Source organism: Mytilus galloprovincialis, chromosome 1, assembly GCF_965363235.1.
Source record: "Mytilus galloprovincialis chromosome 1, xbMytGall1.hap1.1, whole genome shotgun sequence".
Lineage (NCBI taxonomy): Eukaryota > Metazoa > Mollusca > Bivalvia > Mytilida > Mytilidae > Mytilus > Mytilus galloprovincialis.
The window spans coordinates 48,743,859-48,757,475 of NC_134838.1; the positions used below are offsets into that span (position 1 = coordinate 48,743,859).

The 13,617-nt window shown below is 30.6% G+C and overlaps 1 protein-coding gene and 1 long non-coding RNA gene across 10 annotated transcripts in view; both read left to right on the forward strand.

Moving 5' to 3' along the window:
• The window catches only part of LOC143076721 (protein MON2 homolog), a 293,055-nt gene that overhangs the window by 218,038 nt on the left and 61,400 nt on the right, over positions 1 to 13,617 (forward strand). The window lies entirely within an intron of this gene.
• The window catches only part of LOC143076815 (uncharacterized), a 151,421-nt gene that overhangs the window by 126,665 nt on the left and 11,139 nt on the right, over positions 1 to 13,617 (forward strand). Inside the window, exons 12-13 of the long non-coding RNA XR_012978795.1 lie at positions 2,638 to 2,690; positions 7,465 to 7,528. This is a non-coding gene — a long non-coding RNA (uncharacterized LOC143076815). The remainder of the gene's footprint in view (positions 1 to 2,637; positions 2,691 to 7,464; positions 7,529 to 13,617) is intronic.

Here is a 13,617-nt window from a genome sequence, read left to right on the forward strand (position 1 = left end):
ATCAGGATTTAAAAGAGACAGTGAATTTTCATATTGTTATTTTTCCATTTTTCCATTTATGTGTAACAGATCTAGAGTTCCTGCAACCCATTCTGTTTCATATCTTAATTTCTTGAAGCCTGTTTTTTTTCTTTTAAGAAAGCTATTGAACCTAAGGTTCCTGAAAGGAAAGTTGAAATTAGTTGTTCTGGCAATATCATGAATTTATTGACTGTTTTGGGAATATCGGACCAAATAATATGTTCCTTTTGTTATACACCCAACCTCATCCTCTTTTCTTTGATAGTTACATGTACATCACCAAATGATACTGATCAGCAAATTTATTTGAAACCAGCAACATGACATTAGTGCCAATGGTGGAGACGAGCCGCTCATCTTTCAAGAGCATCTCAGATGACTGAATTTTTGGTTGGATTTTTTTTGGTCTTCAATCTTCAGTGTTGTTAGTGTTTTGTGGCTTTTTACCTAGTAGTTGTCTATTTTTCTTTGACTTGTGGCTTTTGTTTACCACCTCTAATGTATCTTGTCCAATGCTTTACAAAGAATTTTGATGAAAGTATGATTCTACAATTTCATTTTGCTAATTAAAATTTAACAGTAATTTCAGGTCCATGAATTATACTTTCTCTCGAACAGTCCACATGGGATTTCAGTCATAATCAGTATTTGAATTGTTATTTGGGAATAAAAAATTAGTATGTGAACTGTTACGATTAACACTTTTTAGTAAGGTGGCTGAATATTAATAAACAATTAGTTGCTAAAATGCTGGTAACATTATTGAAGTGTTGGGTTGAACAACATTTTCTTATTTATCTCTTTGGAAGGTATGTATTAAAGATCTGAAAAAAAATTATGGGGCTAAATAATCTCTTTAAGAATTAAACCCACACTAACAAAATAAAAACAGTTTTACAATGAGTTAATTCCAATTTTTTAATTATTGTAGCTGTCCAATGAAAATTTCTTCCTGGTTTATATTATATGAGACGTTTTTGTCTCCAAATGTTTTTTCTCTTTTTGACAATGAAGAATGTGATCGGATATATACATTGTCTTGGCGATCCTTTGTCGTGTTTGATAGGTTTCCACATAACGGCATGCTCTATCTTTGATTGGGAGATTATACAAATATAGAAGGAAGTGGGATATATAAGTTTATTTGTATTATATTTATTTGGGGTTTTTTGTTTGTTTCCTGACCTTCTGTCTCCATTCTCCTGAAAAGACTAATAATAAGGTTCATGAAGTAAAAGTGCATTTAATCCATTGGGAAGAGCAGAAAAAAATTCAAAAGTAGAAATAGCTTTTTGTTGTGTATTATTTATGGTAATAAAGATGATTTAATGACAAATATTGTATATGTGATAAGCAGTTTATTGAGTTTAACAATAATTAAATACACAGTTTAACAATAATTAGATACAAAGTTTAAAGAACATTCTCTTTCAAATAGAAGATGATGAAACCATTCAAATGTTACGATAAGGAATGAATGTATAAAGGGAGAAAATACATCTTGTTCAAAATTCTTTTCAAGGAGACTATTTGAAACTTTAAAACTTTAATGAATTATTTATATCTATTGAAATTAGCCGTAGTTTAGGGGGCGGGTCACACAATTGATAGGCCCTTAAGGAAGTTCGCTACTCAGTTTCAAAATAAATAGCTTTCCATAACACTAGTATATATTGATAGGGGATTAATTAAGGAAGCAAAAAAGCAAAAAAAATATAGAGGTCAATGTGCTTGTTTTCGAGATATTAGCCATTGAAATTTTGGCGGGAAAAATTTCTCTCTTGATTTTTTGTAGCTTTATCATTGACAAGTTAAAATTCTCAAAAACTATTAAAAAATAAATATTTGAATTTTAAGTATCTCCTTTTAAGATGTGTGGTTTGTGAATTAGCTGTACCTAGTAATTACACAGTGCAACCTACAACATGTACAGGTACTAATTGTACATTTATAAATCCTCCATTGTTCTTTACTTATTAAGCATTTTCAATAATAAATTTCAAAATGTATATTAACACTACTTGTTTCAAGCTAGACATGTAATTCCAGATGACAACACCAGATGGTGCTTTGATTTTTATTGTCAACAATAAACAGATCCATTTCTATTATTTAATTATTGCTGGATATATGTTACCTCATGAGTATATTTTTTTTATTATAGATTAAAATTTTAAAAAATAATATCACAGAAAAAGGCTTGCACAAAACTAGTAATAATATAATTGTTTAAGATTACTTAAAAAATACATGAGGTAATGCGATATAGTATTTATTTGAAAGACAAGATTTTCAAGTAATTATTTTATAGTTTATCCCTTTTGATCTGACATGAATGTTTATTTTAACTCAGTTTCTATAATCATTAGGTAAAAGACACAATCTTATAAAATTTCATTAAAGATACATAACATTTCTGAAATAATGCAGATTTTTTAGGTATAATGGTTGTAGCCTATTTTTACTATATCCCATTTCCTCATTTATTATCAAAAGTTTTGTCATAATACTCTCTTAAAATAATTACTGCAAAATAAATTGCACATAATTATGCATTAGAAGTTGCAGTTGCCACTAGATATGTATAATTACATCCTTTTTACTGCTTCCTTTCAGTGCTGCAGAAAGTTACATAAGAAGGCCTTCTACGATTACAGAGTTCATCAGAGGTACATTAGAAATGTCTATGACAAGATAAAATTGGGGAAATTGCATCAATGTTGTCATGCTTTTGAGAATATGACTATTTCTTTGTAAAAAGTATTGAATTTAAAATTATCTTTGATCATAATACGACCTAATTCTCAGTGTCATCTCTTGGATCTTGTCGAGTCAAAGTTTGTTTGTTGCTCAGTTGTCTATATATAAAAAAGAAGATGTGGTATGATTGCCAATGAAACAACTATCCACAAAAGACCAAAGTGACACAGACATTAACAACTATAGGTCACCGTACAGCCTTCAACAATGAGCAAAGCCCATACCGCATAGTCAGCTATAAAAGGCCCCGATAAGACAATGTAAAACAATTCAAACGAGAAAACTAACGGCCTTATTTATGTAAAAAATGAACGAAAAACATATATGTAACACATAAACAAACGACAACAACTGAATTACAGGCTCCTGACTTGGGACAGGCACATACATAAATAATGTGGCGGGGTTAAACATGTTAGCGAGATCCATGGATATTAAGGTCATGATATTAAAACAACGATAAATCTAATATTTGTCAGCCACTTAAAATGGTCATGCTCTTTTTTATTTTAAAGAAAGATAAGAATGATTATATATTCATATGTAAAATATTGTTTAAATTTCTTGCAGCATTCTTAAAGGATTATATTTTTGAAGAAGTAACAAATCTTGTTTTAAAAAATCTTGTTTTAAAGCCTGATTGCCATAGTATTGTTTCATAACAACTCAATTTAAAGATAATTTTCTCAATTTAATGTACTGACAATCAAATGCCAAACATGAAAATAAAACGGTGACAAAATTGACATGTGAATGAAGTGTTTTGGAGTAAAAGTTGAAGGGTAATTATCTCAGGATGGTAGCGACATTGTCTCTAATAATGACATTACATAATTTTTCTGTTCTAATCTTAATTTATCATTAAAAAAATCAGTCAGGATGATCATAAGAAGGTCGCTGCTGGTTGCCAAATTTGGTTTTGACAATGCAATTCTTTTTAACCACCAATTACCATAACTGCCAATCAAGTTTAAGGTTGTAGACTTTTGTACCTTTCTTTGGTTTGTTGGAAAATGACTGATACAGTGAGTCAGACTAAATTTTCTTTTAGTCAAGTGACTTTTATCATAAATCAATGTTAAGTATGAGATAGATGCACAAACATGAGTATTAAACAAACCACCATGAAAAACCTGAAATTTAAAAAAGGCAATGCATCTAGAAAAGGAATCTATCTGATGGTCAGATGAGGCTATGATTATCAATTAAAGTATGAAATTCTCAGCTGTCAAGCAGATTGCATTGTCCTTATTTTGTGAACGCCTATTGTGCCTAATGACAGCTACCCACCTGGTCTGTTTGGCAAGTTTCTTCTGACCTTGACCTCATTCACATTGATCTTTGATAATGTTAAGTTTATGTAATTCTTGTAGTCAAACATTTATTTAAAGACTTTCAACATAAATTCAATCAGGATCAGTAAAGCAGGTAAGACAAAAAGTTAAGTAAACATATGAAAAAAATTGCATTTGACTTTTAGAAAGTTTAAGACCAACACTTATGTTGTCAAAAAGAATTTTATGAGTTTGATTTTTTTTTATTATAATGAGATAACACCTGAAGCCAATTTTTATACGACCTCAAAATTTTTTTGCGTCGTATAATGCTATCATGTCGTCGTCTGAAGACGCATTCAGTTTCCGGACAATAACTTTAGCTTTAGTGCATGGATCTTTATAAATTTTTACCAGAAGGTTCAATACCACTAAAGGAAGGTTGGGATTGATTTTGGGGGTTATGGTCCCAATAGTTTTGGAATTAGGGGCCAAAAAGGGGGCCCACAATAACCATTTTTGTAGTTTTCAAACAATAACTTGTGTTTAAGAGTATGAATCTCTCTGAAATTATACCACAAGTTTCCATACCATGAAGGGATAGTTAGTATTGATTTTTGGGGTTATGGTCCCAATGGTTTAGGAATAAGGGTCCAAAAAGGGGGCCCAACATAAGCATTTTTGTAGTTTTCAAACAATAACTTGTGTTTAAGTATATGAATCTCTCTGAAATTATACCACCAGTTTCCATACCTTGAAGGGATAGTAAGAATTGACTTTGGGGAGTTATGGCTCAAAATGTTTTGGAATAAGGGGAAAAACTAGGTTTTTCTGGTCCATGGACAATTAAGACAATTTAAAAGCAGTGTAAGGGAGGTAATTCAAAAACATTTAACATACAATGTTGGGTATGTTTAAGGATTTACCTCCCTTACACTACTTGTAAATTATGTATAAAGGAAAGTCAGGTTTTGGACTAATTGCAAAAAAAAAGGGGGGGGGGGGGTAAAAGGATTCCATGGAATTCTGTTTGTTGGCTGTGATTGCTGCAATAAGTAGGTTTTTTTTTTTTGTCAAATTTTCCAAATTTTTCAAATTTCAAATTTTTGAAAAGTTTGAAGAAGAAATCTTTAATTGTACAATATTTTGCATTAGATTTGACATTTATTTTGTGTAAGAAACCATATTATGTCAAAAAATTTATCACAATCCAAATTCAGAGCTGTATCAAGCTTGAATGTTGTGCCCATACTTGCCCCAACTGTTCAGGGTTTGACTACTGCAGTCGTATAAAGCTGCGCCCTGCGAAGCACCTGGTTTTAATACTAGTAACTGGTTTATTTTTATACATTCACAGAAATTTTTCTGTATTTTATAGACAGAGGTAAAATTTCAAAGCATCATAACTTTGTCAAACCATTCCTTGAACTTAAACAACAGCTTGTGCATGATCCAGAAATATCATTGGATAAACAAGTATGATTTTCCTTATTTTCCCATATTTTATTGATTTTAAATGGACTAATGTTTTGGCAGTCAACATAAGACTGTGATACTTATTGCAGCAATCACAGCCAACAAACAGAATTCCATGGAATCCTTTACCAGTTATTTTATATGTTTATCAGATTCTAATATGTTTAAGTATATGTTTTAATTACAAATGCCATTAAAAGTTGATACAACCCCTGATATATATACATTGTTATGATAGAATAATGTTTCTTCTTTGCATCATTAACTTTAAACTGTGAGTTAGATTATGCAATAGTTAAAAAAATAGAAATAGTCTTTGTTACTAAAATTCATTATAACATCATGAGCATTCTTCTTATAAATAAGAGAGTATATGGAATTACAGTTTAATGCAGTATGCAGCATATGCATGAACACGTTGAAGGTATTATATTTCCTAATTATTGCACTACATGTCCCTTATCATGACAGAATTTACAAAATACCAAATTAAATTTTCAGTTTAAAATAGATTGTGGTGGAAATTAGAAATATTTTCCAGGATTTAATGTGATAGTTAAACATTATGTCATTTGTTGGTCGGATGAATTTGAATTCAAAATGAACAATATGATATTAATATTCAAAATTCTTCAATTTTAAATTCTGCATGTTTTTGATGCACAGTAGGTTGTGCAGATGTTTATGCATTGTGGACCTTGAATTATTTAGTACATGCATTTACAGTAAAGATTAAGGACGTCATTATATAATTACATAATAATTGATTACATAATGATTGCATAATAAAAATATTGCATTCATTTAAAAGATTAATCTTTTATCTATCTATATATACCTCTTTTATTATTTTCTATGCATTCATAAGAAAGTTACAGCATTTCAAAGGTTAGTGATTGGAAGTAAAAAAATCTTTGTATTGTGCTACCTTAAATACACTGCATGGTACGACAGACCACACCAACCACCAATGACTGATTCTTCAATAAAAAACAGACATACCAACAAAAACTACATTAATTAAGATGTCATAACATTGCCAATGATTCCCCAGACATCTCTCAACACAAATGACCAATTGAAGAAAAGTTAGCAACTGTTAGCTTACTGTGCAGACTTTAAAATGAAAATTGTAAAACAATTCAAAGAAGAAAACTAGTTGCTTGATTATTTACAAATATTAAGCAAAAAACATATATGATTATACAGCAACAATTGACAACCACCGAATAACAGGCTTCTCAGACTTTGTACAGGCATATATAAAAGTAGCCATGTTGAATGAGGGTCAAACCCTTATCTGAACTCTGGGCAGTGTTGAAACAACACAATACCAGAAATGGACAAAACTACAAAAAAATAAAACCAAATATGATAAACAGCAACAATGTACAGGCCTGACAAATACGGTATTCAACAGAATTAAACATATTTGTATGCACCCAACCTTATCTTGAGACAGTGGCATAACAAAACAACATAAGAAGTAATGTAAAAAAATCAGTTCTGAAGGATTTAGCTTATCAGATCGATTCAAAACACATATACATATTTGATAAAATTTTCAAGAGATTGACTGTTACCTATTAGATTTTCCTTGATGCATTCAGTTGCTGCTAAAAATAAAACTATGTATTAAATAATTATTTTAAAACTTTTATTATCTCTGTTATTTTCAACTACTTGGTCTTCACAGATTTTTATGATATTGATTTGTCTTCTCAAATTTATATATATACATCAGTTTTTCTGTTCAAATTTATATGCATCAGATTAAAAAATCATTTTTTTTAGTAATGTTTTATACATTTATTTGAACAAAAAACTGCACTGTTGAATATTGTGATAATATTTAAATAGTTTAACAACTTTCAAGCTTTTTCTTCTAAATAGAAGTATAATTAGATATAGATTTTTTAATTTTGTATTTCAGTGTATCTGTAAGGGAGACAACTGCATTTTTATCAATCAGCCATTTTTCCATAACATCCAGACAGGTGAGATTTTTCTACAATATGATTTCCTTTTATTTGTTTTGATTATTCAAAAGCTATCGAAAACTGAAAATTGTGAAGAAATGATCTGATTAGTAATCATTATATATAATTGCTGGGCGTTTTATTTTCATCGCAAAGATCAGACATTAAAATGAATGATATGTTTAATCATTTCAAACATTGACAAGTGTTGGACAGATTTAAACTTGATATTGAAATGGAGATGGCCATATTTTTATAGATTTGTAAGTTTATGAGAATGTTATTTTCAAAATGATAATGTCTTATGGTGTCAAGATATCTCGAGCAAGATATTTGAATGTGAATAACATTGTTATTTGATATGGACCTTTGATGCTAAATTTAAACAGAGATGTCATGTTTTGGAAAAATGGATGAGCATGCAAGGAGTGTCCCATTAAAGAAGTCTACTTGTTGTGTGATGTTTTTCTGGCGAGATACATGTCTTTGTGTCATACTGTCTCCAACATACTATTATTGATAGATGAGACAATTCACAGATAGTGATGTAATGCATAATTATTTGGATGATAAAAAACTGAAGTGCAGCATAAACTAATTATTTTTACAAGTTTGCATGTTTTGAAGACATTGAGGTTTTATCAGAATAGCAATAGAGTAATTATTCCCCACAATTTGTTTTATTTTAGGATTATTATAGTCAATGTAAATTTAATATTACTAGAAACATGCAGATATTTCAATATTGGATTAAATTTGATGTGCAAAACATGACTATAGTAGATATAGAAAATAAGGACAGTCAGTGTATTGACATAAATTATCATAATAATATTGAACAATAATTTTTATTTTGGAAAATTTAAAGTATTTCATTAATAATCCAAAGTGCCAAAATTTAAAACACCAAATTTTAGCGACTACTGTTTTGGTGAACCTGACTCTGGGTTATGGGCTTTGTTGAAGTCCATACAGTGACCTATAGTTGTTCATTTTGGTGGTCTAAAAAAATTATAGTTAAAAATTGTAGAAGTTATCAAAATCTGCAATAAGCAACATTATCGCTATTTTGTGCATTTTTCCTTTGACATTTTTTTGTGATAATTTTTCATATCATGCTACTTGGTTAAGATGGAAAATTATCGCTAGAAACTAAGGAGGCACGTGGCATTGCTAATGAAATTGACATGAAATTGAGAACACTGTACATAGGTAAAATAGCGATAAACACTGATTATCATTGGTCATCTCAACTCGATTGCTTTTCTCCATTCGCTGTACCGGCTCAAGCGAGAAGATCAATCTCTTTGAGATGATCAACGATAATCTATAAAAACTATCCCAATAAAACTATAGCATTGCAATATGACAGTCATGGGAATAACAAAAGGCTCATAAATGAAACACCAATGAAAACTAGTCTACTTAACTCTGTGATAAGGACGCAGTATATCACAAAATTACAAATGCAAATAAAACAAATACATGTATAAACACTATTGTAAACATGAATGCTCAAAGCGACTGTAAGCAATCTCATAGTCTTAACCTTTTTATGAGAAATCATCTTTTAACAACAAATTATTTGAAATTGGAATAATATTGATTCTAGAAAATTAATAACACTTTTATGATTAAAACTAACCCAACTTTAGTGCCAGTTACTGTCACTGATATTTTAGTATGAACTAACAAATAACCCCTGTAAACCCTCCTTAATTGGGTTACATTTCTTATCAATTTTCCAATAGACAATAGACAATACTTTATTAATAAACCTCAGACACATAGGTGTACAAGAGGACATCATATATACACGTATACACATGTTTATACTCAATACATTCACACTAAACAAAATAATGCTACATACATGGTAAAATTTAGCAAAATGTCAATTTACAAACTACCGTAACATTCAACTCAAAAAAGACAAACATAAATCACAAGTATCGTATAACAATTTTTTAAAATATTGCTAAGTTTTTGTAAAGTTCTACATGACAAAATGTCAAAAGTGTTTCAATTTGCACTCTGTTGGATTTGCAGTATAATATTGTGGTATATATTTATTTCTAAGCAGTTTTATTTCCTGTTTTTGACATTTGAATAGACAATGAAATTCATCTCCTATTCCATTTCCACAGAGATGACAAATTCGTGCATTTTTTTGTATTCTGGTCCATCTTCCCTTTTCTACAGGAAATTTTAAATTTGAACATCTGAATTTTGCTATATAAATCCTGTCACACAGCTTCAACTTTATTAAATAGGTTTCCAAACGAAATTCCTCTTTATAAAATGAATAAAATGCACCTCTTGAAGAGTTATTCATCTGGGAAAACCAATGTTGGATGAATTGGTCATTCAGTTTTTGTGAAATAATGTTCTTTAACCCCAGTTTATCCAATGGAAGTTGATTTTGCCAAATAAAACTAATTCCGTTTTTGTCAAATATGGATTTAACATACATAATCCATTTAAATTTCCAGAACTAAGATTATTCCAAATTCAAATAAATCTTTGTTTTTTCTTGACGGCTTTAATTCAGAGTAGAATTTTGTGATCAGGTGTTTCCATGCCCCATCTTGGGGCATTATGTTTTCCGGTCTGTGCGTCTGTTCATTAGTTTGTCGTCTGTCCCACTTCAGGTAAAGTTTTTGCTCAAGGTAGTATTTGATGAAGTTGAAGTCCAATCAACTTGACCCTCAATGCCTGATGTTCCCTATGATATGTATTTTTTTTAAATTTTAATGGCAAATTTTAGTTTTGGCTCCTATTTCATGGTCCACTGAACATAGAAAAGGTTATTGATATTGAGGCATCTGTGTACTGTGAACACACTTTTGTTTTTAGTTTATTTTGATAATGTGATACATATACAATCTGATGCATCCTCTGCAATTTTTTTATTTAGTAAAACCAAATAAGCATCATTTGGTTTACAGACCAAACATGTACTTCTTGTTCAATGCTTGATGACTTTCGTGGTCCCGTTCATCAAGCATAAATTGGTTTTGTTTTAGCATTATTTTTCAACTCTGCAATTATTAACTCTATCAATGCCAACTGTCATCTTATGATGGGTGTCCTTTGCAGTTGGGCTTCTTTCTAATTAAAACACCTGGTACTTCTGCATTAGACATGAGGCAGAAAATCTAATTGGTAGACAAGGATTCAAGCTGCCCTTTTTGACTGATTTCAAATGTCTGCTTGTTTTCCAAGCAATAGGACAAGTTAGGTATCAGTACTCTGTCTATTATTATCATTATTATTAATATTATTAATCTCTCTTGTGTTTATCATATTGACTAGGATTGTAAGTTTTCTACCGTGTGTCAATAGTTTTCTCTTGGCACTTAATTAGGCTTCCTCCACTGATAAAAATTGGCCGCCAAGAAATAGCCAATAGATGAATAATGCTGAAAGAGGTGTTGAACACCAATCAATCAATGTATGTTCTTCCTCCTTCTACAAGTTTAAGCAGACCTAGATGAGTGCATCTTCAACTTTATCAATCTTAATGTAAAGTATCTCATTTAATTTCACCTAAAAAAAAATATGAAAATACTAAAGACTTTTTTTGTTATTAGAGATGTGAGAAGGATTTTTTTTCATTGATCATGAAACAAATTTTATACAAGATGGCCATAATAACAGCAATCTTTAAGTGTTGATCTTGTATGAATACTGATCATCACTCCCAAATTACCAATTTAATCCATGCTGCTTTTAGATCATTTCAACTTTTATGTCTTCGGGAAACCTTTAGATTAGCAATCAAAATCTGAAATAGCAGTTATAAAATTATTGTTTATGATAAAACAATCAGGTATAAACGGCTTATGATATGTTTTTGATACAGTCACGAAACTTTACTGGTACCAGTCTCTTAATGTTTCATTGACTTCAGTAGTTTAAAAAATTATAGTAATATTCTTTGTATGGATTATTTAGTCTACCAAATACCCTGTGTTTTATTTTATTGATCTAAATACAGAACAATTGTCATACAAGTGGGAGGTTTGGCCCATAAAACATGTGCCATGTCACTATTTTCTCTGCAAAATGTCCGTACGAAATCAGGAACCGTATGACATCTGTCATCATTTCTTCTGATTATGCCTTGATTGCATTTCTTATACAATATATGTACATTGTCAGAAAATATATTATTTCTATAACTTTAGGTGCACGAAGAAAAAGCTTTTTGCAAATGAATGATATATTTTCCAACACTATACATAAATTGATTAGTTAAGCTATATACCTGAATTGTAGAATAGTTGGCTCATTGTAAGATATACTGATGAGTCTTATGTAGACGAAACGCGTGTCTGGCGTACTAAATTATAATCCTTGTACCTTTGATAACTATTTACACCACTGGGTCGATACCACTGCTGGTGGACGTTTCATCCCCGAGGGTATCACCAGCCCAGTAGTCAACACTTCATTATTGACATGAATATCAATAATGTAGTCATTTTACAAATTTCCTGTTTACAAAACTTTAAATTGATCGAAAAAGTAAGGATTTTCTTATCCCAGGCATAGATTACCTTAGCCGTATTTGGCACAACTTTTTGGAATTTTGGATCCTCTATGCTCTTCAACTTTTTACTTATTTGGCTTAATAAATATTTTGATATGAGCGTCACTGATGAGTCTTATGTAGAAGAAACGCGTGTCTGGCGTACTAAATTATAATCCTTGTACCTTTGATAACTATATAAATATGTATTTTTTAAATTTATTTATTGTGTGCAGTATCGGTTTCTATCACAATCCAATGCCCTCATAATAAAGATAATTTATTATTATCTAGACCTATTTATATAGATTATAGATGCATAGAGAAGATTGTAAGTTTCTGCTTTTATTGTATATTTATGATTTTCCTTGAATTCTGAATTCATTACAACACTACTAAATTACATTTTCAAATATTGATATTCTACATAAATGTTGTATTTGCAGAAAAATTACAGATAACAATAAAAAAAATTATTACTTCTTCATTTATTTTGTCTGACACTGAAGGGTTTTTCAAGTAGCACTGATTGGGTGATTAATTTAAGAATTTTGATGACTGATTATTTTAGACGATTTGACCTATACGACCCAGCAAGGAATTCATAATAGCAATCTGATTTTCACTTCTATGACAATAAATATTTCATAAACTATGAATAAGTGCTGATTTATAATTTCATACCTGATAAGATTAGTATCTACCTATCATAAAACTAGCTATATCTGTTAGTATCATTACTATTTTATCATTGTAAGTGGATGTTTACCTCAATAATTAGACACATCTACAAATTACCTGCTGTTTCATATTCATCAACATCATACACTTCATCTCTTAAATAGCAGTAGACTTCTAGTATTGTTCTATTTGAGACATGACACTGGCTTATTTACAGTGCTCAGAATGGGTGTAGTATGTTATTAAGGACACTTATTTGTAACCATGTGCTTTTTTTATTCATCAGAAATTCATATAAAAGAAAAAGATTAAAGAAATAAGGCTAAAATTTTTACTCTTGAATTTAAAAATCACAAAGCATGTTTAAATAACGGTAAGATGCCATCCTTATGCTTTATCAGGCTATCAGTTTTTAGCTCACCTGGCCCAATGACCAAGTGAGCTCTTCACATCACTTGATGTCTGTCATCCGTCGTCCCTAGTTGTCGTCGTTAACTTTTTACATTTTGAACTTCTTATAAAGAGCCATTGAATGGAATGAAACCAATCATGGCATGAATATTACTTATGAGGTGCAGACCAAGTGTTGTTACTTTGAAGCTGATCCATTATCCAAAATGGCCACCAGTGGGCACTTAGTAGTTAACATAAGACCCTATGTGAAATACATACATAATATGTCTTTTTAGCTCACCTGGCCCGAAGGTCCATGTGAGCTTTTCTCATCACTTGGCGTCCGTCGTCTGTCGTCCGTAGTCGTCGTCCGTCGTCGTCGTTGTTAACTTTTTACATTTTGAACTTCTTCTAGAGAACCACTGAATGGAATGAAACCAAATATGGCATTAATGTTCCTTATGAGGTGCTGACCAAGTGTTGATACTTTGTAGCCGAT